Source organism: Pipistrellus hanaki (assembly GCF_964339955.1).
Source record: "Pipistrellus hanaki genome assembly, chromosome: 15".
Classification (NCBI taxonomy): Eukaryota; Metazoa; Chordata; class Mammalia; order Chiroptera; family Vespertilionidae; genus Pipistrellus; species Pipistrellus hanaki.
The window spans coordinates 27,381,477-27,406,299 of record NC_140517.1 but is presented as its reverse complement, the minus strand read 5'-3'; the positions used below and the strand labels follow the sequence as shown (position 1 = coordinate 27,406,299).

At 52.5% G+C, this 24,823-nt stretch overlaps 2 long non-coding RNA genes across 2 annotated transcripts; one reads left to right on the top strand and one right to left on the bottom strand.

The window, feature by feature from the left end:
- Positions 1-4,175: 4,175 nt before the first annotated feature.
- Positions 4,176-8,772, top strand: LOC311633300. The gene is made up of 3 exons (XR_014796928.1): positions 4,176-4,317; positions 4,731-5,162; positions 6,736-8,772. It is a non-coding gene; the product is annotated as an uncharacterized lncRNA (long non-coding RNA).
- Positions 8,773-9,575: 803 nt separating this feature from the next.
- LOC311633302 lies at positions 9,576-10,181 on the bottom strand. Its single transcript, XR_014796930.1, has 2 exons — positions 10,080-10,181; positions 9,576-9,843 (listed from the first exon to the last, which is right to left on the bottom strand). It is a non-coding gene; the product is annotated as an uncharacterized lncRNA (long non-coding RNA).
- Positions 10,182-24,823: the final 14,642 nt, after the last annotated feature.

Here is a 24,823-nt window from a genome sequence, read left to right as displayed (position 1 = left end):
CCTGCATGGGCCACTGTGGCCCCACCAAAGCCCCTGGGGACTGGAGACTGGGAAGGGCCCGGGGACTGGAGGCAATGGGGATGTGAAATAGGTTGCCCACGCTCCCTCTCTGGGCCAAGCATTCCCTGAGGGGCCTTCCCCCTCTCAGGTCACAGGCAAAAGCATGAGGCACCTGGGACTGTTGTCCTGGAATTCCAGCTCACACTTGGGGTGCTCTCCTCCCCCCACTTCTCAGAAACCTTTCTTCAGACAGCAGCCCTAAGTAGCTGTTTAACAAGATGTCAAACTTAGTCAACTCACTGCCACAAATCCATGCATATCTTATCTTATATCTACACACACACACACACACACACACACACACACACCTCTAACAGCACTCCCGTGCATGTACACACACGTACACACACGCACAGTGGGTCTGTTTCTCTGGCTGTGTTCTGTGGGATTCTCACACAGGTCTGCTGGGGACCACAGTTGAGCCCCTGGAAGGAGAATTGTGGTGAGTAACCATATGAAATACATCCTCCAGATTGTTGAAAAATGACAGCAACACAGAAGTTCCTCTTCTGTCCTGGTGACAAGTCACTGAAGACCCCTTGTCTGATTCTCAGCCTGCTTCTATCTCTCTATGTCGCTCTCTGCCACTATCTACATCTCTGTGTGTCTCTCTGCCACTATCTCTCTGTCTCTATCTCTCTGCCACTATCTGTCTCTCTCTGCCACTATTTATCTCCCTCTGCCACTATCTCTCTGTGTTTCTCTTTCTTTCCTTCTCTCATTCCGGCTCTCTGTATTTCCCCTGTTCTCCCATCATTCCTGACACTTTCTTGCCTCTCACCTGGCTCAAGCTGCCTGGAAAGGTTGAATGGGGCCCCTGGGTAGGGGAGCAATATTTCCCACATTTCCTACGGTTCAGCACCATGGCCAGAGGTGCAGTTTTAGAAGGACCTCTGCTCCCAGGCATTTTATAGCATCAGAGCCCCACACTCCTTGGCATCACCACCAGGATGACATGCATTTGCTTGACATTCCTGGGCAGGCCTGACCAATTCAACAGGGCTGGGGTTGCCACAGAAACCTTGTGACCCGTCTGTACCAGTTGCAGTGCCTGCACCACATGTTAGCTCATGTCAGCCCCATACTGGCCGTGAGGTCAGCACTGTTATGCCTATTTTGCAAGTGAGAAAACTGAGATTCAGAGCAGGAAGTGACTGATCCAGGGTCCCACAGCTTGAAAGAGGAGGAGCCAGGGCTCACATTGACTACACAGACACCCCCACCCCTACCCCACCCCCAGTTCATGCGTCTTCCTTGCAAAGCTTAGAAAAAGATGGGGGGATGATAGCCAATTCTAGATACCAGCTCACCCAGCCACACTCTACACTTGGAAACACTAGGGCCACCTGTCCATCAGAGACACACCTTGTAGAGGAGACAGGTCTGTCCCAGAACCACATGGTCTGTCCCAAGCACACAGAAGCAGCCACAGCCCAGACTGTGATAGAGTGGGGAGCAGGGGGGGAGGTTAGGGGCAAATGGGTCAGCCACAGCTCCCTGTGCCCACTGGGTGCCCACTCTCAAGAGAGACCTGCCCATTATAATTCTCATTAATGATTATTAATGATTGCTGATATTTGCCCAGAGCTTTCTGCTGACTAGGAGCTCTGGATCTGCGTGAGTTGGCATTTGCTTATGAATGAAGCCAGATGCAGAAGCAGAGCAGCTTCAAGGGAGGGGAGCGATGGCACTGGAGTCGACGTGATGAGGAGCAGCTACGAGGACGGTGCGGGGAGAAATGGCCCCCACCGGCCAGAGGCCAGCTGCACTAATGTGCAGGGTCTGATGCCCCCAAGGACGCGGTGGGCTCTTGATAACCACCACGTGTGCCGGGCCAGCCAGGGGAATTGGGACTTTGGCTTTCCTTATGGCCTCTCTCCTTGTGTCCTGTACATTTTCCTTTGAATGTGCTTGCTGGCATTGGCTCAGCCCGAAGGAGGCCTCGCCCTGCCTGCCACTGGGGCCCAGGAGGCGGGGGCACAGGGCAGTGCTGCAGGGGCGTCTGCAAGCAGCGGTGACCATCTCCGAGTGTGTGCCCTGCAGACAAGGAAATGGAGGTTCAGAGAAGGGAGGGGGCCTATGTGGTACATTCAAGCTGGAGCACGGAGCTAGCTGACCCCAAGCTGCCAGCTGACCATGTGCAGTGACCTCCCTGCACGTCAGTGCCCCCCGCTGCGGAACAGAGGGGCTGCTGCCACCAGCTCCGGGAGCCTCTGTGAGCACGGACAAGGAATGTGTAAAGGGTGGCTGGTGAGCAGTGCTGGCAATCCTTACACTCACACATCATCCCCTTAGCCCCGTGGTTGGCAAACTGTGGCTCACGAGCCACATGCAGCTCTTTGGCCCCTTGAGTGTGGCTCTTCCACAAAATATCATGGCCTGGGCGAATCTGTTTTGAAGAAGTGGCGTTAGAAGAAGTTTAAGTTTAAAATATTTGGCTCTCAGAAGAAATTTCAATCATTGTACTGTTGGTATTTGGCTCTGTTGACTAATGAGTTTGCCGACCACTGCCCTAACCAAAGTTTCACAAACACTAGTTACTTTCGCTATGTACAATGCATACTAATAGTTTTTAAAATATTGGACTCAACACACAAGTTAACATCACAGACCATGCTTCTCTGAATCCCTGCTGCCAACGCTGGAAGCCCCTCCCTTGGAAGGAGAGTACCCTGAGGACAGGGCCTGGGACCCACTAGCCTCCCTCCAAGGTCCCATCTGTCCGGCCAGGGGACCTTGGAGCTTTGTTTTAGGGGAAGGTGGTCCCCCTCTTCCCTTTGCCCACCCCATGGAAACCCAGTTACGACAGGCTTGACAGCAGAATCCAGGAGAGGCAGCACGGAGAGAAGCCTGAGGAGGATGGGGCGACAGGGATGGGAGCTGCCTGGAGACGCTGTGCAGAGCGGCTTCAGCATCTTTCCTTCGGGTGCTCCTTGGTAGGACCGTAGTGTCCGTACCCTCAGCAGCTGTCCCTGTGTCTGGGATTCAGCAAGCAGGCACTGGTGTGGAGATGCTCTGGTGCTCTGCCGTTTCCCTTTGGCTCTTGCCTTTCCAGTGCACAACAGCTAGGTGTTCCCCTGCCCGTCCCAGCGTCACTTCACCTGGCTGCTGGCGCACCTGAGAGCTTGCTTCTGCAGTAGCCCGAACAAGACAGCTGAGCATGAGCTGTGTGCTTGGTGCTGTGTCCCAGGGTGCAGTCGGTAGTCAGGGTTTTGTGCTGGGGTGCAGTCGGTATGTTAGGGTGCCATGTGCACAGTTGTGGAATGCTGTGTACCCTGTGCCAAGAGGACCCGGATGTGACTTTATGCTTCTATTGGGAAAACCCCCAGAATCTTTCATGGCCGGAGGCCTGGTTTGCTTGACACCCCTGTCTGCTTCTCTCTCTCTTTCCAGCCACCCCAACCACATTAGACACCTCAGGGCCTCTGCACAAGGCAGTTCCTCTACCTGCAGGTCCTTTCCCTCCCGCTGCCATTTGCCAAGCCCGGCCTCTCTGAAGAGATGCACTTAAGCAGAGACTTGAAGGAGGTGAGGGAAGGAGCTGAGTAGCCATCTGAAGCAAGGCGCCTAAGAGGCAATGTAGCATGTGTAAAGGGCCTGTACAGATGGAGCCTGGCATATATGCAGACCCAAGGACACAGACAATGGGGTGGTGAGGACCTGGGTGGTGAGGATGGGAGCGGGCTGGAGGAGGTTAATGGGGGAGGAAAGGAGGACCTATGTAATACTTTCAACAATAAAGATTAAAAGAAAAAATGGGGAAAACACACACACACACACACAAGTGCACTAGAGGCTGAGAGAGGAGGCCAGGCCTTGAGGTGGGGGTGGGGGCTTGGGCTGCTCTCTAAGGGAGGTGCGAGCCACGGAGGGATTCGAGCAGAGTGGGCATCCTTCTCTCCACAGCCCACACTCTGCCCTGGCCACATCCCTTACTTTCCCTTTCCCATGATTGTAGCTTGTTTGTGTGCTTGTTTGTTCAGCCTTCCTCTCCGTCAGCCCGCAGACAGCTCGGGAGGAAAAGGCCGCACCCCGCACACAAAGGACTCAGGAGGGCGAGGCTGCCCCAGCCCCCACCACGGTCTGCAGGGTCCCTGGTGCCAAAGTCAAGCCATTTCCTTCCGGGATGACTTCAGGCCCCAAAGCCCCTGGCTGGGAGGTCACTCAGCTCCCTCCCCAGATAGGAGTGACCTCTGTCAGGTGTCTGGACTCCCCTCCCCCGGTACCTCCACCTGAATCTGGGAACTTTACTTCCAGGTGAAGCTGGAGACAGGGAGACAATGGCCACGGCGGGTGGAAAGGGAAGAAAGCTCTTGACGGCTGCGCTCTAGACTCGGTTCTCCCAGCATTTACATGCCTGCAGGCGGATTAATAAGGTCTCGGTCACAGCAGCAGCAGCCGTCTATATTTAATCTATCTGCAGCGCCAGTTGGCGGGGCCGTGTGAATATTGATGGCCGGGCGGGATTGGGGACAGGCAGCATGGCACCGGCTTTATCTCCCGGGCGCAGGCGGCCGGGCCCTTATCAGGCCGGCCCGGCTGCTGCAGCTGCGTCTGCCAGGCCCGCACCCCGCCTCCCGCCGCCTGCTTTGTAATCAGAAGAGAAGAAGTTGCTGCCTTGATATTTCCATTTTTATCTCTTTTATTTACTTCATTTTAATGTCTTTCAGGGAATATTTTCTTTGCACCAAGGCAAGGCAAGGCTGACGGTTGCTTACATCCCTCTGCCGCCCCTGCCCCTTGGCCAGGCTGGGCAGGCTGGGACAGGAGAGAAGCGGGGTGTGTGTGTGTGTGTGTGTGTGTGTGCGCGTGCTCCGGTCCCACCTCTGCCCTCCTGGCCCCCTGTCTCCCCCTTCTCCCACTCCCAGCTGCCTCTCTCCCTCTGCCTTTTGCTTCCCTCCTTTTGTGGGTTCCTTCCCAAGTGATTCACACCCTCCAGATCCAAGACCCCCTTTCGGCCCATCTCCACCCCTCACCCAGATCTTGGATTCCCAGCCCAGCCTTGATGGGGAGGGATTAATGACAAGGAGCCTGAACCCACGGCCCTGGAGGAGGATCCTGGGCGCCTGCTCTCAAGAGGAGCCTGTCAGGGTCAAGGACAGGTGAGTTCAAGCCTCCATCCCTCCAGCATCCCTCCAGCACCAACCACCTCCTCGGATCTGGATCCGGGGGAGCCCTGTTTATCTCCCTTCCCCAGATGAGGAAGTTGAAGTTCCGAGAGGTTATCAGTCACAGTCACTTTGCTCCGAGCTGGCAACTCGTGACGGAGAGAGGAATTGCAGAGCGGCCGGGCCGTCAGAGCCGGGCTCCATCCGGCACGGGGCTGGCGCCGAGGGGGCTCTGCCTGTGACTGCTCGCCGCGCCTGCCTCTCCTCCCTCAGGTGTGAGGCTGGGGGGTCGTATCCCTGTGACTCCGTGAACGGAAACAGCATGGACTCTGCGTGCTGAGTGTCATCGATGCCCCTGTACTGGATTGAACAGTTTCCCCCAAAGACATGGCCGTGTCCTTGTTTGGAGAAAGGGTCTTTGCAGACATGATGAAGTACAGAACCTCGAGATGAGATCATCCTGGATTGGATGGCCCCAAATCCAATGGCTACAGTCTTTATCAGAGAAGAGAAAGATTTATTTTTAAAAATATATATCTTATTGATTTTCCACAGAGAGGAAGGGAGAGGGATAGAGAGCTAGAAATGTCTATGAGAGAGAAACATCGACCAGCTGCCTCCTGCACACCCCCTACCGGGGATGTGCCCGCAACCAAGGTACATGCCCTTGACCGGAATCAAACCTGGGACCTTTCAGTCGCTCTATCCACTGAGCAAGAAGAGAAGGATTTAGACATGGGCAGAGGCCATGTGAGGACACGGGCAGAGGCTGGAAGGATGCAGCCACAAGCCAAGGAACACCATGAGGCTCCCGGGGCCGGAAGAGGCCAGAGGACCCTCCTCAGAGCCTCTGGAGGGAGTGCAGCGCGGTGGCGCCTGGATTTCAGACTGTGCCCAGCCCTGGAAGGGATAGATTCCCATTGTTTTAAGCTTCCTGTCTGTGGTCACAGCAGCACCAGGGCACCCCACCATCCTCACCTGGCGGAGAGCCCCTCGAGGGATGGATGGCATCCTGACCCACACCAAAGCCGCAGGGACAAGTCTAGAGCCTGCCCCGGAGAAGGTGCTCGGGTCAGTGCGCTGAAGGTGCAAAGGAAGCCAAGGGTGGGAATCAGCGCTGAGCAAGGAGAGCGCTGGCGACGGGAGCTGAGCTCAGGACACCTGAGACAGCAGGACAGCACACTGCCCCCTGAGTGCACATGCACCCACACCTCCAGCTCCTCACAGCTGAGCAGCCTCTTTCCGAGGGGGCGGGAGGAAGGGGGGCGCTCTCCATCCACATGGATATTTTTGTGAGTGGGATATAAATTTTGGGGAATAATTTGCTCTGGCAGCAAGTCCAGCCTGCCTTAGCACAGTGGCCCTGCCCCGGCACTTAGCGTGTCCACGTTTGTGGGAGTGGAACCGCATCCTGGGGACTTGCATCTTCGTCGTAAACAGTGTGACAGCTAGCGGCTGCCCCCGGAAGGGCTTGGGATGGAAATGGCTCCAGTTTATCTGAGAAGCAGAAAGCAGAGAACCCGTGGGGAGGGCGGCCGCCTGCCATTTGGGACGTGTTATTTTCCAGATTTCACGCTGAAGAACAGAAAGGCTGGGCTGGTGGGATCGATGCGGTTTCTGTCACTAAGAAGAGAAAGGTCAAGGCTGGAAATGCTGCATCGCCTCGTCCCCGGGAGCCCCAGAGGGACTTGGCTGAGCCATTGTTCCCGCCAGTCGCCTGAGGAGACCACACCATGTGGGGTCACCCCCCTCTTCCAGGCCTGCCTATCACCTAGACCCCCACATGCAGCCTGGACCAGGCAGGGGGGTGGGTGTGTGAGGGCCATTCCCATAGGGCCTCAGGTGATTGTATGGGGGGAGGGGATGGGATACTCAGAGCAAGAGGGAAGCACTGGGCCCTGCTGGTGTGGCTCAGTGGCTGAGCATCAACCCATGAACCAGGAGGTCAAGGTTCATTTCCTGCTCAGGGCACACGCCTGGGTTGCAGGCTTGATCCCCAGTAGGGGGCGTGCAGAGGCAGCCAATCAAATATATATATATTTGAAAAAGAGAGAGAGAAACACCTGGGCTAGAGGGGAAGGACCTCCCCCAGCCCCCTCCCTGAGGATAGGGGTGGGAAATGTCTGAGCCTAGGCCCCAGGTGTCCCTGGGGGAGGGGGGCCGTTTGGGAGTTTTCCATCTAGTCAGGATGGCAGCAGGTGAAGGAGAGAGCAGGCAGGTGGGAAGGATGAGTATTCCTAGGTTCACTCTCTGGGGTCCCAGAGAGGGGGAAGGTGGGGGTCTGGGGGAGCTGTGCCAGCCAGATTCCTCTTTCCTTCAGATGGGGGTCCCACTCCCAGAGGGCACTGGGTGGAGGAAGGTGCAGGTACAGCAGCCCTTCTGGGCTCAGAGTGGGGCGGGGGGAGGGGCGGGAAGCTAAAGGATGTCCCAGTCTCACAGGGCAGTGACGACACAGCCGGAACAGGTCTCTCATAGCCAGCAAGAGTGTGGCTGGGCCATGACCGCCTCCAGGACTGCACGGCCATCCCATTGGAGTTTCCTTGGAACCAGCACAAACCAGACACTGTCATCACCCCATTGTGCAGCCAGAAACACCAAGGCCAAGAGCTGGAAGATGCCCACCTGTCAGGACGGGCAGAGCCACAGGGGCAGCCTCGGCCTCCCAGGGAAAGGCCAGGGCTCCGCTGTGATTACAGGCGATTAGGCCGCCAAGTGAAAAGCCCTCATTAACGAATAAAAGGTGCCTGCACTCCCTTGTCACATCATTAGTGGGAGGCAGGACTTTAATGAGCTCTGTCCAAACTGTGAGGGGCCCCAATCACAGCGCCACCCAGAGGCCAGGGAGGGCAACTCACAGCCTCACCCGCCTGCCTCAGCCTCCCCCGCCCACGAACACCCCTTACCAAAGATGGGGAGCAGAAACCTGGGGGGCTTCTCCCTCTCTCCCAGCCAGAGTACAGACTCCAGCCCTGGCCAATCTGCCGCAGTTTGGGGCTTTTTGATCTTCTAGCTAAACTTAAACCTGCCTGATCTTCCTTGGAGCTTCCCACTACTCCCCTTCCCACCAAACCCCCCACCCCCATCTCCCACGTGCCCTTCACCCCATCCCCAAGGATGGCCCTTTCCTTCCCTCCCCAACCTGTCTGACCCAGGGGGCCTCCCTGGCTAACTGACACTCTTAGCCTCTCCCCTCTCTGCCCCTCTCTCGCAGATCCAGACCATACTTCCAGCCTTCCCAACTCCTTTCTCCCTGGCCTGCCTTCTGCCCCGTCTCCTCCCATCCAGCCTCCTGTCGCAGTCTCTGCCTGCAGTGATCGGGCCTCAGGGACTCCACCTGCAAATACCTCTTGGGCCAACCCAGAAGCTCCATCTCTGGGGCCTGAGTCCGGACCAGGCCCCCATGGCCACTCACCTGGTTCACCCAAACACCTGGCTCCAGCACCGAGAGAGGAGGCATTTCTGTTGTCTTTAGCTGCCCAGTTTATGGTCCTTTGTTACAGCAACCCCAGGACACTCATCCAGTGGGCAAGAGAGCCCAGGCCCAGGCTGCTGAGCACCCTTCCTAGCACATGGGATGGGGGTGGCCACTGGGACATGATGAGGAAGACCCAGGGCTGTGGGGGGAGGGCGCGGGGGGGGGGGGAGCAATGCCCGCACTGTCACTTTCTCAGCGGCGCAGACCGCTCCAGAGGAAAGGAGGTCTCCTTAACAACCTGCTGAGCTGCGGCGATGACTGGTGCCCATGTGGGAACACAGCCGGCCCCTGAGCCTGGCACCATGGGAAGGAGGCTCATGCAAATGGGACCGAGGCCGATTTGTCAGCACAAACAGCGTGCGGCTTCTGGAAGGAAACAGGAGAAAAACCTACCAGCCACGATTCCTTAGTTAGGACACAGACAGCACTCGCTGTGGGAGAAAAACAGGAAAATCAGATTTCATCAAACGTAAAGCCACCTGCTTTACTTTACTCATCAAAGATACCATTAGGAAAACAAGAAAGCAAGCCAAGGGGGAAATAGGCCTAGTACACAGACAACAAAGAACCTGTATTGATAACTTATAAAGAACTCTGAAAGCTCAATAATAAAAATACAAACAGCCCAATAAAAAGTGGCCCAAACACTAAGACACTTCAGTAAAGGAGAACATACAAATGACCAATAAGCTCATACGCTAGTCATCAGGGAAATGCCAAATAAAACTCTAATGGGCTGTTACTGCGCACTTGCTAGAAAGACCAAATTAAATTTTTTTAAAAAATTAACTGTATCAGATAATGGTAGCTACTTGAACTCTCCCATGTGCTGGTGGTAAAATTAGGACAACCACTTGAGAAAAGTTTGGAAATTTATTATAAAAATAAAGAAACGGGAAATATAACCAGCAATTTTATTCTGAAAGAAATTGTCTGAAAGAAATTAAAATGCACATGTACAAGTATTCATAGCTGCCCATACATTCATAACAGTAAAAAATAGTCAACAGACACACTGTGTTCAAACGCTGAGACACTGCTCAGCAACAGAGAACGAACTGGTGACACAGTGCCGACGCCTCTCTGTTCATGCAAAGTTCCAAAAATGATCAAAATAATCTCATAACGACGGAAATTAGACCGTTGATTGAAAGGGGGGCTGATTTTAAGGAGGTTCGAAGTGCTGGAGATGTCCTCTATCTTGACCAGAGAAATGTGTGCTTTTTTTTTTTTTTAATATATTTTATTGATTTTATACAGAGAGGAAGGGAGAGAGATAGAGAGTCAGAAACATCGATGAGAGAGAGTCATCGATCAGCTGCCTCCTGCACACCCCCCATTGGGGATATGCCTGCAACCAAGGCACATGCCCCTGACCGGAATCGAACCCGGGACCCTTCAGTCCCCAAGCCGACGCTCTATCCATTGAGCCAAACCAGTCCCGGCGAAATGTGTGCTTTTTGACTGTATGTAAATTGCACTGAAATAAAGTTGATTTTAACAAGTGTTAGTGCAACGAGGCGGCATACTGCTTGGTGTATGAGTTAGTTTTGCCTGGTAACAAACAACCCGCCAAGCTTTGTGGCTCTCAACCACACACTTCTCCCTCACAATATGTGTAGGCAGCAACCGGTTGGCTGTGGCTATTCTCTTTCCTGTCACACAACCAGCTTTGCGGGCGACATTCATTTCTCACATAAAGGAAAAACAGTGAGCTGGTGGTGGAAACCCTTGCAAACCCCCAGAGCTGCTGCTCAGATTGACAAACATCAGTCCCTCCACATCCCACTGGCCAAAATACCATGTGGCCATGCCCGACATTAACAAAACAGGATGACTCCACTTCCCCAGAGATGGCAGGGGTCCTTGGAGTCACAGGCAGGAATGAGCTGCAATCCTGTCCAGGGAAGGCCAGGGACCAATCATTAGAGATGCCATCGAAGGCTGCCCAGGACTCTGAGCTGGTGCTGGGAGGCCGTGAGGGGGGACGTAGGCAGTCCAGTACAAGGCAGGTCCCTAGAGCTGAGAGGATGAAGGTGCCACTGGGTTGGCCTCTCTGAGTTCCACATGCCCCAGCCTTTGCTGGGCACATGGCACATTCTAACTCCCAGATTCTCACACAGCCCCACAGATGGGTGCTACCTGGGGGATCTAGAAGCACAGACAGATCACAGGACCTGCCCAAAGGTGTGCAGTGAGCAGAAAGGCTTCCATGAGGCCGGGTAGCCTGGCATCGAGGTTCATGCTCCACAGCTGGTTCTTGGGGTATAGACAGTACGGGTGAGGCTGGGGCCACCCCTGAGGCTTGCACGCCATGTCACCAGACTCCTCCTCTGCCAGGAACATGCTGGGATGAGCCAGGCCACAGAAGAGTCAGCCCCGGCTTGTCCAGCCCACTGCCCGTGAAGCGAGCTGGCAGGCCGGCCAGCTGTGAGCCAGGATGCCGGTGGCCAGGGACACGGTTCCCATCTGTCTACTCTCCCAGGTGGCATCTATTTTTAGAGCCAGGGTTTCAGAGCCGCGGGGTGGGTTCGGGCTCTGCAGGTGGGGAGCCCGCGCAGGGGGAGTTCAGCTCGGGCCAGTGGCTGAGAGGCCAGCGGGCTGGAGAGGGTGCGCTGCCAGGCCCCGCTGCCCCTCCTCCTGAGCCCCTGTCCACATTCCCTGGCCTTTCTTCTTCCCTTTCCTCTCACAACACCTCTGCCGCCTGGCCGTCAGGACACCACACTCCCCCTACAGCCTCTCTGCTGGCCCCCAAATCTTTGGAAAGTCCAGGACCCAGTCCCTGGGTCTCTTCCCTCACATTTGCACCTACTTCCTTGGTGGCTTAATTCCACCTTCCCCCTGGCAACTCCCACCCTTATGCCCAGGACAGAGCAGCTCTGAGCTCCCTGTGGGGCACCTCACAACAGGCAGGTGAGCTCCTCACTCTTTCCCCCTCTCTCCCCGCCCCAGCCCATTTCATCTGGGCAGCCCCCACCCACCACCTCCATGTCACTCTAATCACTTGGGTCCCACGCCCATCTGTCAGCACTACCGTAACCAGCCCAGAATCAGCCTCTCCCCTCCCTGGCACCATGGGGTCCAGGCCACCATCAGCTCTGGTGTGATTCTCCCCATGCCTGCCTCTCTTTCCTCATCCCAGTTTGACCAGTCTATGGCTCCATCCTGGTGACAGCCTCGCCCTTGCAAGGCCCTATAGCCAGCCCTACATGACCTCTGACTCCACTAAAGTCCCCCCAACCCCAGCACCAGACACTCTGGCCACTGGTGTGAACACCAAAGTACCTACTGCCCCAAGTCCCTTGTGCCTTCTGCCTGGTCCACTTCCTCCCTCGCCTTCATTTCTGCTCCTTGGGGAATCATCCCAGCCGAGCCCCCTGCACCTCCTTCACCCTGCCCCCATCCCCTTCTTGCTGCAATTTCCTCCTTGAGTTTATCGCCCACTGGCTGAGTAGAGATCCCACTTGCTTGTTTTATTTATTTTCTGTCTCCCCTGGTGAGGATTTGTGCCCGTTTTTCTGATGTGGTGTCCCCACTGCCTAGAACAGCACCTGATACACATAGGTGCTCAATGAAAATTTGCTGAGTTAGATACTCACAGTTACGCAGACTTGGGTGGGGGAGACATGCATGGGAAGACCATTTCTGGTGGGAGCGGGGTCAGGTGCTCAGCAGGTGTGCCTAAGCAGAGGGAGAGGTCTGGATGGAAGCAGCAAGACCCTCCACCTCCCAGAAGACCATGCAGGCCCCCCAAGATGGTGCCTCCTCTCAGATTTCCCCACCTTCCTCTCCTGATGCAGACAGTAATAAGGGCTGACCCCAGCCCACCTCAGTGGGGGCACCCGGCTGCTGAGGGAGGGGGCCCAGTGGAGTTTGGCTGACAGGTACTGGGAAGGCTGGGAGCCAGGCAGGATTGGACCCTGCAACTGCAGGCTGGGGGGAAGTGGGACGATAGAGTTGATTGGTGTAGGTGCAGTTCTGTGACACTAGATTGTCACCCCGGCAAGAACTCCAGCAGGCAGTCAGTGTTCCTCCAGCCAGGATAGTGCTGGGAAGAGGGGAGAAAGGGAAGCTGCCCCAAAAGCAGAAGTGTCGGACCTGCTGTGTGGATGGTGCAGAAAAGCATTGAAGACCCTAGGCAGGGCAGATGGAGCTGAGGACATTCTGCGTGCGGTGACAAGGAAGCACAGGTAAGGGGCACCAGAACCCAGGAGAAGCGCGGTGACAGCTGTTCTCCATGGGCCAGCTGGCTGCAGGAGCTGGTGCCCAGAAATGGTCTCGCCTGATAGCCAGGGAGACTGTTGGAGCCAAAATAACAGGGGGCAGGTGGGCAGCGGACTGTCAGGAGCCAGGTCGAGTGATGATGCAATGGGTGCAGGTCGACTGGCAGGTGGGACTCAGCTGCAGAGACCTGTGGAGGTTCATAGAACAGGGTGCCCACCAGGTGTTGCTAATTTATGAGCCCAGGTGACCAGGGTGCTGAGAGCAAGCACCCTCCTCCCAACCACCCTGCTCCTCTGCCCAATTTTCAAAGCTGAGCCAGTTTTCAGATCCAGAACCCACTGGCAGGAGGACCGCTGGGCCCGATGAGGAAGGCCCTGCAGGCCTTTCCAAAGGCCTTCACCGAGTGTCCAGCCATTGAAGAAAGGGAGCACACAGTCTGAGGGCCACTGGGGACAGGGTCCCAAGCACCACCTGTCCCCTGTGAAAGTGAGGACCTGGCACTGAATGTGTCATTGGGCCAGCCTGCTTGGGAAGTCCGAGCCCTCACATTGAGTCCTAGAGGGGCAGGCCAGGTGGAAGTCTCTAAATTTTCAGCCCCGATGCCCCACAAGACACTGACTCAGAGACAATACCACCTTTGGGGAATGGCAGAGATTCATATCACCCTCAAAGACAGAGAGCACAGGGGTGGCCCTGTCTCACCCCCATTTAACACACTAGCCTGACCCCTATAAAAGTCAGATTGTCAATACCAGGTAACAGTGGACTGCACACATTTAAGCACGTGGCCCAAGTTGTAGACAATTTGCCAGCTTAGGACTTAGGACTTGGTGGGGCAGACACAGAAGCTCTGGCTGCACTGTCACTTGCTGCACATGGTCAGTTGTTCTGTCTTTGCAAGATCTGGCAGCATGCGGGAGCTCCATTTTGAGGGTGTATAGTTCTCTGCTGCAGAGAGCATGCCCTTGCTCCGGAACCTAGCGGTTTGGCACCTTTGCTGGATAACATAGGTGCAGCTCCCACCTGACAGGAGCAACCACTCGTCTGGCAAATGAGGATTCTTTTCATTCTCATCAGTAAGGAGGGTCTGCAGTGTGGACAGCAGTGTGCAGCTCAGGTCTGCCCTAAGGCCACGGGAAGTCTCCAGACCACTGTCTATTTCATCTGGATGCCCAGCAGAGCAATGACACCAGGCTACCTGGACCAGCTAAGCAAGAAGCACATTGGAGGCCTGGGTAAGAGTCATGCACCCCAGAGGGGAGAAATCATGTAAAGACAAGGTGCACCATATCCGTGAAAAATTTAAGACCAAGTTGTCTGAGGTGTGCCGGAATGTCCCCTCCAGAGTACAGAACACATAATCGCATCTTGCACATCTCACCACTCTGAAGGCTTTGGTCAGGCACAGAGGGCATGGAGGCAACATACTTCAGAATAGTGCTATAGTGCTGGGACCAAGTACCAGGGACATAAAAGCTTCCAGCTTTGAGGGGCACAGGCAGGGAAGGGCTCAGCAGCAGGTCCAGGCTCTGTTATAAGCAGTCCTGCCACTAACCACCTAGACTGGCATGTCCTACAGCCCAGGGGAATCTGTGGTGAGAAGAGATATTGTTTGGCATTCATGGCAGACTCCAACAGGAGAATCAAAATGCAGACACCTAGGTTCTAGAAGGGCATGCTCTCCAAAGCAGAAAACTACACCCTCAAAATGAAGCTCCCGCATGCTGCCAGGTCTTGCAAAGACAGAATAGCTGACCATGTGTAGCAGTGACAATGCAGCCAGAGCTTCTGTGTCTGCCCCAACAAGTCCTAAGTCCAGCAGCCATCCATCATCAGATGGGAGTGGTACAACTGGTGTGTGTACCCCCACAGTATCCTCCAGCATCCCTCTCTCAATGCACATCGATGGCTACATGGGGGGCTGTTAGGTCAGCTGACAGGGGAGGTTCTCAGGTGGGCCACTCCAGTGTGCTGCTGTGAGGTGACAGTGGCCGGCTGCTGCTCTACACTAGGGAGTCAGTCACCTTCAAAGGCAGTGGTGAACAGAATCCTCCCAGGCCAGGGCTCTGAATGTGTGCACTTAGGGTGGAGAGAGGACTGGCTCAAAGTGAGAGGAAGCATGAACTTGTGTGCCTGGCCTGGTCACTGCCTTAAAGGAGAAAGATTGGAGATGGGGGATAGGAGGTCTAGGGTGAGATATGTTCATGGACATATGGGAGAGGATATTAAATTTGAGATTCTCTTCCCTTGTCCATGTATCCTTTCTCTTTGTCTACTTTTGTGATTTTCTTTAGCTTTCAGCACTTGGACTATGATGTGTCTATGTCTTGTTTTCTCTCTATTTGTTCTGTCTGATGTTCATTGAACTTCTTGGGTCTGTAAATCGATGCTTTTCACAAAATTTAGGGAAGTTTGACTGTTCTTTATTTAAATATTTTTATGCCCAATTTCTCTCTCCTTTTCATTCTGAGACTCCAATTATGTACTAGAGAGTTTTATATTGATCTATAGATCATAAGGCTCTGTTCCCTTTTTTCAGTGTTTCTGTAAAATTACTATTCATTTTTAAATATATTTTATTGATTTTAGAGAAGAAGGAAGAAGGAGAGAGAGAAACATCAACCATGAGAGAGAATCATTGATGGGCTGCCTCCTGCATGCCCCCTACTGGGAACCGAGCCCGAAACTCAGACATGTGCTCTTGGCCAGAATCAAACCCCAGATGCCTCAGTCCACAGGATGATGCTCTATCCATTGAGTCAAACTAGCTAGGGCTAAAATAACTATTCTTTAAAAGAGATTATTTCTATTGCTCTTTCTTCAAGTTCATGAATCTTTTCCCCTATGGTTTCTAATCACATGTTAATCTCATCTAGTGAATTTTAAAATTTCAGATATGTACTTTTTAGTTCTAGAATTTTTATGGTTTCCTTTTTAGTTTTTATTTCTAAGAAGCCCCATTATGAACATCTTTTTTATTAATAAAAAGTATTTTAACATGCTTTTAATAGCTGCTTTGAAGTCCTCATTTACTAAGTCTAATAGCTGAGTCACATGAGTGTCTTCTACTGCCACTAATTGCTTTTTCTATTGATTGTGGTAAGTTTTGCTGTTTCTTCACATGTCTAGTGATTTTGTTAATGTATATTGAGTATTGGGTATAGTACACTGCAGAGACTTTGGACTCTATTTCTTCCTTTAAAGAGTATTGATCCCCACCTTCATCTTTTTCTGCCTTCCCTGGTTGTAATTGAGCAATATGATTTCTTTTATTTCCTCTCCTAGCATGTCAACTATACTTTCTTAAAATTTTAGTAGCCCTGACCAGTGCGGCTGAGTTGATTGAGCATCATCCTATGCATCAAAGGGTTGTGGGTTCAATTCTCAGTTAGGGCACATTCCCAGGGTTGCTGGTCAGGGCACATGTGGGAGGCAATTGATTGATGCCTCTCTTTCACATTGATGTTTCTCTCTCTTGCACGCGCGCCTTCCCCCTCTCTCTAAAATCAATAAAAACATATCCTCAGATGAGGATTAAAAATATTAGTAGGCCTGGTCAGTGTGGCTCAGTGGTTGGGAGTTGACCCATAATCCAGGAAGTCATTGTTTGATTCCTGGTCAAGACACAAGCCCAGGTTGCAAACTCGGTCCCCTGTAGGGGGCATGTAGGAAGCAGCCAATCAATGATTCTCTCTCATCATGGATGTTTCTATCCATCTCTTCCTCTCTCTGAAATCAATAAAGACAAAAATTTAGTAGTTCTAGAGTTTGCAATATACATTACATTGCAAACTGTATGTGAGTATTCCAAATTTCTCCTTCTCTTTCCTTGTGACATTGCTGTGACTTACTTCACTGATCAATAATGCTATAATCACCCAATACTTTATTACTATTATTGCTTTACACAATTCTTTTAAATACATTGAGAATTAAAAAAATAAAGTATCTTAGTTTACTTCATTTATTTCTTCTTTGATGCTTTTCTTTTTCTTTCTGTAGACCCAAGTTCCTGACATATATAATTTTTTCCTGCCTGAGCACTTGCTTTAACATTTCCTTCAAGGCAAGTCTGCTGGTGAAGAATTCCCTCAGTTTTTATTTGTCTTTATTTTTCCTTCACTTGAAAGATAATTTCAGCCCTTGCATGGCTCAGCAGTTAGAACATCAGTTCGAACACTCAAGGGTCTTGGGTTTGATTCTCGGTCAAGGCACATACCTGGGTTGCAGATTCGACTCTTGGCCCTGGTCGGGGCATGTGCAGGAGGCAACCATTCGTTATGTCTCTCTCACATTGATGTTTCTCCCCCCAACCCCCTCTCTCTTTTCTCCACTCTCTCTGAAAATCAATGGAAAAAATATCCTCGGGTGAGGGTTAACAAACAAACAAAAAAGAAAGATAATTTTGCTGACTTCTAGGTTGGCGATTTTTTTTCACTAAACAGTTGACATATTTCACTCTCATCTACACTTACCATTGTTCTTCCATAGCTGAGGTTCCTCTGTGGCTTCTTTCAAGTTTTTCTCTGTCTTTCGTTTTCTGTAATTTGAATGTAATATGCCTAAATGTGTGTTTGTTTTTGTGTTGTTTTTATCCAGTTTGGTGTTCTCTGAACTTCCAGGATCTGTGATTTGGTGTCTGTCATTAATTTTGGAAAGTTCTTGGCCATTATTACTTCAAATATTTCTTCTACTCTATTCTTTCTTGCTTTTCCTCTGGGATTTCATTATATGTATACTACACCTTTTGATATTGTCCTACAGTTCTTAGATGTTTTCTTGGTTTTTATTTTTTATTTTATTCTCTTTTTGTTTTAGTTTAAGAATTTCCTGTTCACTTAGCTTTAAGTTCATTGATATCCTCAACACTGTTGAATCTACTAACAAGCCTGTTGAGGATATTCTTTATTTCTGTCAGTACGTTTATATCTAGCATTTCTTTTTCTTTTCTTAGAATTTGCATATCTCTGCTCACATTATCCATCTGTTCTTGCATGTTGTCCACTTTTCCCATTAGCTCCCTTAACATATTAATCATAGCTATCTTAAATTCCCTATGTGGTAGTTACAGCACCTGTGTCATGTTTGAGTCTGGTTTGGCGCCTGCTTGGTCTTTTCAGACTGTGCTTTTTCTTGCCTTTGGCCTGTCTGGTAGATTTTTTTATTGTTGGAAGTTAAACATGCTATATTGATGATAGTTCCAGAAGTTCTGGTGAGGGTCTAATCTGAGAAGACTGGGGAGAAGCACACAAAGACTTTCAGGGGATCCAGTCACCTCATGCTGCTTTTGTGCCAATGTGTGTGTGTGTGTGTGTGTGTGTGTGTGTGTGTGTGTGTGTGTTTATTGATTTTAGAGAGGGAAAGAGAAATAGAAACATCAATGATGAGAGAAAATCATTGATCAGCTGCCTCCTGCATGCCCCCTACTGGGGATTAAGCCCACAATCCAGCTCTGAGACCAATGAATTTGGGCCATAGGCAGGTGCCACCACTGCCCAGGCTCAGTCTCCTCATCTGTGAATTGGGAACTAACAATGACAGTGCTGCCCATGGGCCTGCAGACACACAGATACTTGTGGGCATCTGAGGGGAAGTTCTCTTATAATTCCTAGTCATGAAGGAAAGTCGGCTAAGGAATGGTGAGTATCACTATATCACTCTTCCTCACTGGCCAGAGTGAGGAAGAGTGATACAGCAATGGTACTGCTTTAGCACAGCTGGGGAGGGCAGGGAGAGGGCATGTGGCCGAAGAGTGCAGGCATGAGGAGAGAGGGAGAGAGAGAGAGAGAGAGAGAGAGAGAGAGAGAGAGAGAGAGAGAGAGAGAGAGAGAGGAGAGGAGAGGAGAGGAGAGGAGAGGAGAGGAGAGGAGAGGAGAGGAGAGGAGAGGAGAGGAGAGGAGAGGAGAGGAGAGGAGAGGAGAGAGAGAAAGGAGAGATAATTGAGGGGGAAACTGTTGACATAGAGTTCATTCCCCCTCCTACAAGTGGGCAAAGGTCTGAAGAGTCCACACTAGATCTTCAGAAGCCAGGAGGCCAGCCTGCCTCCACCTCACAGTCAGCATGCTCCAGGTGAGTGAAATAAACCAAGGCTGAAGGTCAATTCCACAGCAGCCTGTCTACCTCTCCGCTTTGGCCGACCACCATGGAAGCTCAGCAGCCTGAGGCAGGACAGGAGAACCTGGCTAAAACCCTTTCAAACCCTGGCTCCCCCTGGCAGCAGCTCCATCCAAACCCTAGAAGACCTTAGAAGTTGGTCCTTAAATTGAGTGCAAGTGGCCTCAGTAATGGAGAAATATTTAATTTTCACTTGGCCCAACAGGGGATCCCTGCAGCAGCCTTTCCCAAGCTCTCTTGGGAGATCAGAATCCTACTGCATTGGGGTCCTCCAGGAGTGGCTGCTGGGCTGGGCCACAGCCCTATCAGTGACCCATTAGGGGCACCAGCAAGGCATATTCAATTAATTCTGCTTTTGATGCAGTCTCAAAAGCGGTATTATTGGCCCAATGAATGTGGCCGGGTCCTCACGGGTGCCACCAAGCCTCCTGAGCAAGACTAATGTGAAAGCTGCAAGGCAGGCAGCCAGCAGAGCAGTGCCCCGGTGCAGAGGGTTATTGCACTGCAGTCACTGCACTCTCCGCCTCCAGAGCTCGAGCCCATCTTGCCCATTTAAGCACTACCCTGGCCCCACACTGCACCAATTCTCTGGGACACCAAGGCAGTGCAGGGGTGACATTCAGGATATTTAACTGACATGGTTTGATCTGAGTTTTCCCCAAATTCATGTTGAGGTCCTAACCCCCAGTACCTCAGAATGTGACCCTATTTGGAAATAGGGTCATTGTGGGTGTAATTAAATGAGATGATTAGGGTGTTAAAATGAGATGATTAGGTTGATCCCTCAGCCAATATGACTGGTGTCATTGTAAAAAGGGGACATTTGGACACAGACAGACATGTACAGGGGGGATGCCACATGAAGAAAGAACAGAGAGGGTGATGCTTCCACAAGCTGAGGAACATACACTGAGTGGCCAGATTATTATCATATCTGAACACATAATAATCTGGCCATTCAGTGTATATATATATATTAGAGGCCCAGTGCATGAATTCGTGCATGGGTGAGGTCCAGCTAGCCTGGCCAGGGGGAGGAAACATGGGTGGTTGGCCAGCCTGCCTGCTGGTTGAACTCCTGGTCGAGGGGACAATTTGCATATTAGCCTTTTATTATATAGGAAATACACTGAGTGGCCAGATTATTGTGTTCAGAGATCATCATAATCTGACCACTCAGTTGGATTGCTAACAGACCCGCAGGCCTGGGAGAGGCTGCACAGTCTCCTCAGCGCCCAGGCTAGCCGGACCTTACCCATGCACGAACCAGCCTACTGACATGTGATCTGAGATCTCTGGCCTCCAGGACTGTGGGAGAGCACATTTCTGTGGTTTAAGTCACCCAGTGTGTGGACTTTGTTTCAGCAGCCCACGACACTCACACGCATACCATCAGGGCAGGCTTGGCCATCAATGTGGGGCTGGAGCAGGGTCCTGGCACCACCCCTTTAGTTACTTGGTGGTGGGAGGTCTTGGAGGCCTTGGAGGGAGGGGCTCAGGTGGCCGTGACAGGGAGAGGATCCCAAGGACCTCGGAGGGCTGGGCGCAGCAACTGATCATGAATGTTTCAGCGTCACACTCAGAGCAGTTTCATCATCCAGACGTTTTTATCATCCCAAAAGGAAGCCTCGGACCCATTGGCAGTCACTTCTCATTTTCCTCAAGCCCTGGCTCTGCAACCACAAATCCTCTTTCTGCTATGGATTTGCCTCCTCTGGACATTTCATGTAGATGGAATTAAACGGCATGTGGCCTTTGGTGACGGACTTCTTTCACTCAGCATATGTTTTATGACCAGCATCTTTATAGTAAAATCCTGTAGAATAAAGTGGAAAATATGAGAGCTGGGAACTGCAAACCTAAGACCCAAGAGGTCACCCATGTACCAGGAGATGCAAGAACATTAGTGAGTGCGCTTGCAATAGTGGAAAGCAGGAAGGGCCCAGGGAGTGGAGAGAGAGGTGACTTCCGGTAAAGGAATGTTAGGTGGGATGAGCGTGCAACACAACTGCTACACTCATCAAAGCTACCATGGTCCCAGCCACACAATGACAAAGAGCACTCTGCATTCAGGGACAAGTAGAGAGAAGCATTGTTTATGGCTAAACAATGAAGAAAAGCAGAGGAGAGAGCATCACGGAAGTCAGGAGGGAGGCCGAGGGAGGAAGGTGACAGAACAGGGTGGTTCTAGAAGCTGCCGGCCACAGTGGCACAAAGGTGTGTTTGTCTTGCAATAAAAAGGTTAAAGAAACATTAAAATACACAGCATAGAAGCATCACCATAACAATGAGGATAGTGTTGTTTCACATACCTTTTTCAGCATAAACATAAATGTATATATGGTGTCCCCCCACAATGTATACACACTTTAACAGCTGATAGCTGTAGACTCTATTACATTTTGAAAATGAAATTTATTTTAATAAACACTGCCTTTATAATTATTCAAAGTCTGTATACATTTTTTGAGACACACACATATATATTACACATACAAATTTTATGTACATAATGTTATTTAGACAACACACATGAACATATAAATATTGGGAAGAATATAAAATATATGTTTCACTATAGATCGTACTGAAAAAGGCTTGAAAGCCACAGATCTGGGCAATTCTTAATATTTTTTTATTTTTATTTTATTGATTTTAAAGAGGGATAGAGAAAAGGAGAGAGAGAGAAACATACATCGATGTGACAGAGGTACATAGGTCTGTTGCCTCCTGGATGGGTCCCTACTGGGGATCAAACCCACAACCTGGGCATGTGCACTGACCAGGAATCAAATCCATCACCCTCCAGTGCACAGGACAATGATCAACCAACTGAGCCACATTAGTCAGGGCTGGGCAATCTATATATATATATATATAAAGCCAGCGACCAGAATGCCCTAGTGACCAAAATGACCTGTCACTATAAGGCCCACTGCAACTAGCAAACCAGCCCCATCAGGGGTGGGGCAGGCAGCCAACCTCCTGCAGCCCCTCTCCCCGGCCAACCCCACCCCTGATCAGCCTCTCCCACCCTAATCAAGGGCGGGGTGGCCAGCCAACCCCCCCACCAACTCTTTCTCCCAGTCAGTCCGGCCCCCCATTGAGGGTTATAGCAGGGCCAGGGCTAAGGACCAATAGGGGGCAGGGCTGGCCAGCCAACCACCTTCAGCCCCTCCCACTGGCTGGCCTCAACCCCAATCAGTCCCTACAACCTTAGTCGGCCTGTAGCCCCTCCCCCAGCCAGCTACGCCCCCAATTGCTCCCCTCACCCACCAATTGGGGGTGGGGCCCACCAGCCAACCTCCCATGTCTCCTCCTCCCAACAGGCCGGATTAAGAACTAGAGGCCCAATGCATGGATTTGTGCATTTGGGCCTCTAGTTCTTAATAAAAATACCAGGATGCCCATTTGAAGAGGAGGAAACAGGGGTGGGGGACAGATGGGAGTTCTGGGCCCCTGTGTGGAGTCCTTGCTCTGAGAAACTCCCTGAGGTCTGCAAGAGCGCTGAGGGCGATGGCCCCTGGCTCATAGTTTCTCCACAGGCTCTCCTCTGTGACTGCTGTCAAGAGGGCACAGCTTGGGGCACCTGGTCCAGGGGCCCAGCAAAGTAGGGCTGTCCTGGATCCCACCTCTGTCATCAGGGACCAAAGGGTGTGGATGTCTGAAACAGAGGAGGCTCTGGTTCAAATTCCAGGGCTGCCATCTCTTGCCTGGGAGACCATGGCCCTCGGGACTCTTGACTCAGTAGAAGTGGACAAGGGAGAGAAGAAAGTGCCTAAAAAGGAGCCTGGCCTTCTGCCATCCATAGCCCCCATAGCCACTGGGAGAGACCCCTGCACACCTGCACCCCAGTGAGAACCCAGCATGAGAGGCCAGAGAGAACGGCAGGTGGAGGAGGCCCCGCTGTGTTCTCCCAGGGTCTGGATGCAGGTTTCCTGTCCAGTGGGGGGCCGAGTCCCCAGGACTCAGTTGCAATGGCCAGTCTCCCTCTGGGAAGGCTCTGGTTCCTACCCAGCTATTCAAACCCCTGAGCCTGGGGCCACCGCTCACTTGGCTGTCCTGTTACCGAACAGGCGTGACTACAGGGAGCCTCGTGTGCAGGTGCCTGGGGGAAGGGGGCACCTGACAAGAGGAAGGAGGCAAGGCCACCACGTCTGGGGCCTTGGTTTTCTCCTCCACAGACTGTCCTGTTGTGTCTTCCTCCAGCTGCATCCAGACTCCAATCCCTTCTTTCCACCCCACCCCCTGACCTTCATGGTCCAGTTCCATCCTCAAACTCCTGAATCACAGCCTCCTCTCTGGTCTCTTGCTTCTGCCATTGTCCTCCTTCATGGGGGCACAGGGGAGGGAGGTACATCTTTTTTCGTTCTCTTCCCCTCTTGAAGTAAAAGCAGTAAATGTCCATAACATGAAGTAGACAAGTCTTGATCTGAGTCTCAAAGCAAGATAAAAACAGTCGTATTTGTTTAGGTCGAAACTTGTCTGAGCAAAGATCTGAAGGAGGTGGGGGAGCGGGCCGCTTGGCCCCTGGGAAGAGTGTTCCAGGCAGAGAGAGAGGCAGGTGTAAATGGCCTGAGGTGGTGCACCCGGCACCTGGCACGGGGCTGCTGTATGTCTCCACTCAAAGCAGAGTCCGTAGCCCTGGCCCTGCTGTAACCCATGGTCAGGCTCCCAGGGGGAGCTCAGGGCAAAGGGGCCCAGCTGGCCTGGAGGGGGATCTGGCCTTCCAGCTGGTGGGTGAGGCTCTCTGTGGGTCCTGATCCAGGTGGGAGGAGGAGCCAGCCACTTCCGGAGGAGGGGGTTGTTTTGACTGCCAGGATCCTGGGGCCGGGAGGGGCACGGAAGTGGGGGGAATGGGGCAGCAGGTGCCTCTTCTAACAGCCTTGACTGGCTGCCAGTCGCTTCTGAAATCCACAGCACATCTGCGTTCATCAGTTGGCCGACAGATGGGCCCCGGTTTAATATTTTTGGATTCGGTTAGACTTGGGGGCTGATGTGAGCCCATACAGAGTACAGGTGTGAGCAAAACAGCATTCTGCAGCAGAGTGGGTGGAGGGGATTGTCATGGTGGAGGTGGGAGAAGCGGGGGGGGGGGGGGGGGGGAAGGGGGGGGGGAGACAGGCACTTACTTGGGGCGAGTGCCCAGAAGTCTGACTGCAGACGCCCCTGGTGCCCCTGGGCAAGGGTCCTCATTCCGTACCTTGGGTTTGGCCGGGGATTTGGGTAGCAGTTTCTTACAAAGATGCTGGACATTGCCATTCCCAGTCCACCCGGGCGGTGATAATGGGCAGCCAGCAGGGCTGGGCCCGGGAGATAAATTGGGAGCGAGGCAGAGCAGGGCCGGGCAGGGCCAGATGGCGAGTGTCGAGGCTGATTTTCCCACCAGCAACTGCTTTTGTTACTTAATCATGTCACAGGCAGGAAAGCACCCACCCCCACGCCCCGTATCTCCAGGGCCACCTTTGCTGCAGGCCCAGGGGAAGTTCCCAGGAACCAAGATAAGGCTGCCGGATGCAACCTCCGACTCCAGAGCTCCAACAGGGATCCTGCAGACAGCGGCCCCGGGGCAACTGCTCCGATGGGAATGGGAGACGGTGCGGGCGGAGGTGCCACCCGGAGCCAGTGCAGGAGCACGTCCTGCTGCCACCGCCTGCTCGCAGGTCAGTGGCAGTGCCAGCCCGCCGGGTCCGGGGCTCTTTCTGCACGTGGGGCTCTGCAGGGAGCAATGTGCGTTCTCTCACAACACCCTGTTATTCCCGGCTGACGATGGGGAAACTGAGGCTCCGGGCAGTCAGTGAGCCTGCCCCACCACAGCTGTGCAGGCCCGGGCTGCCAATGC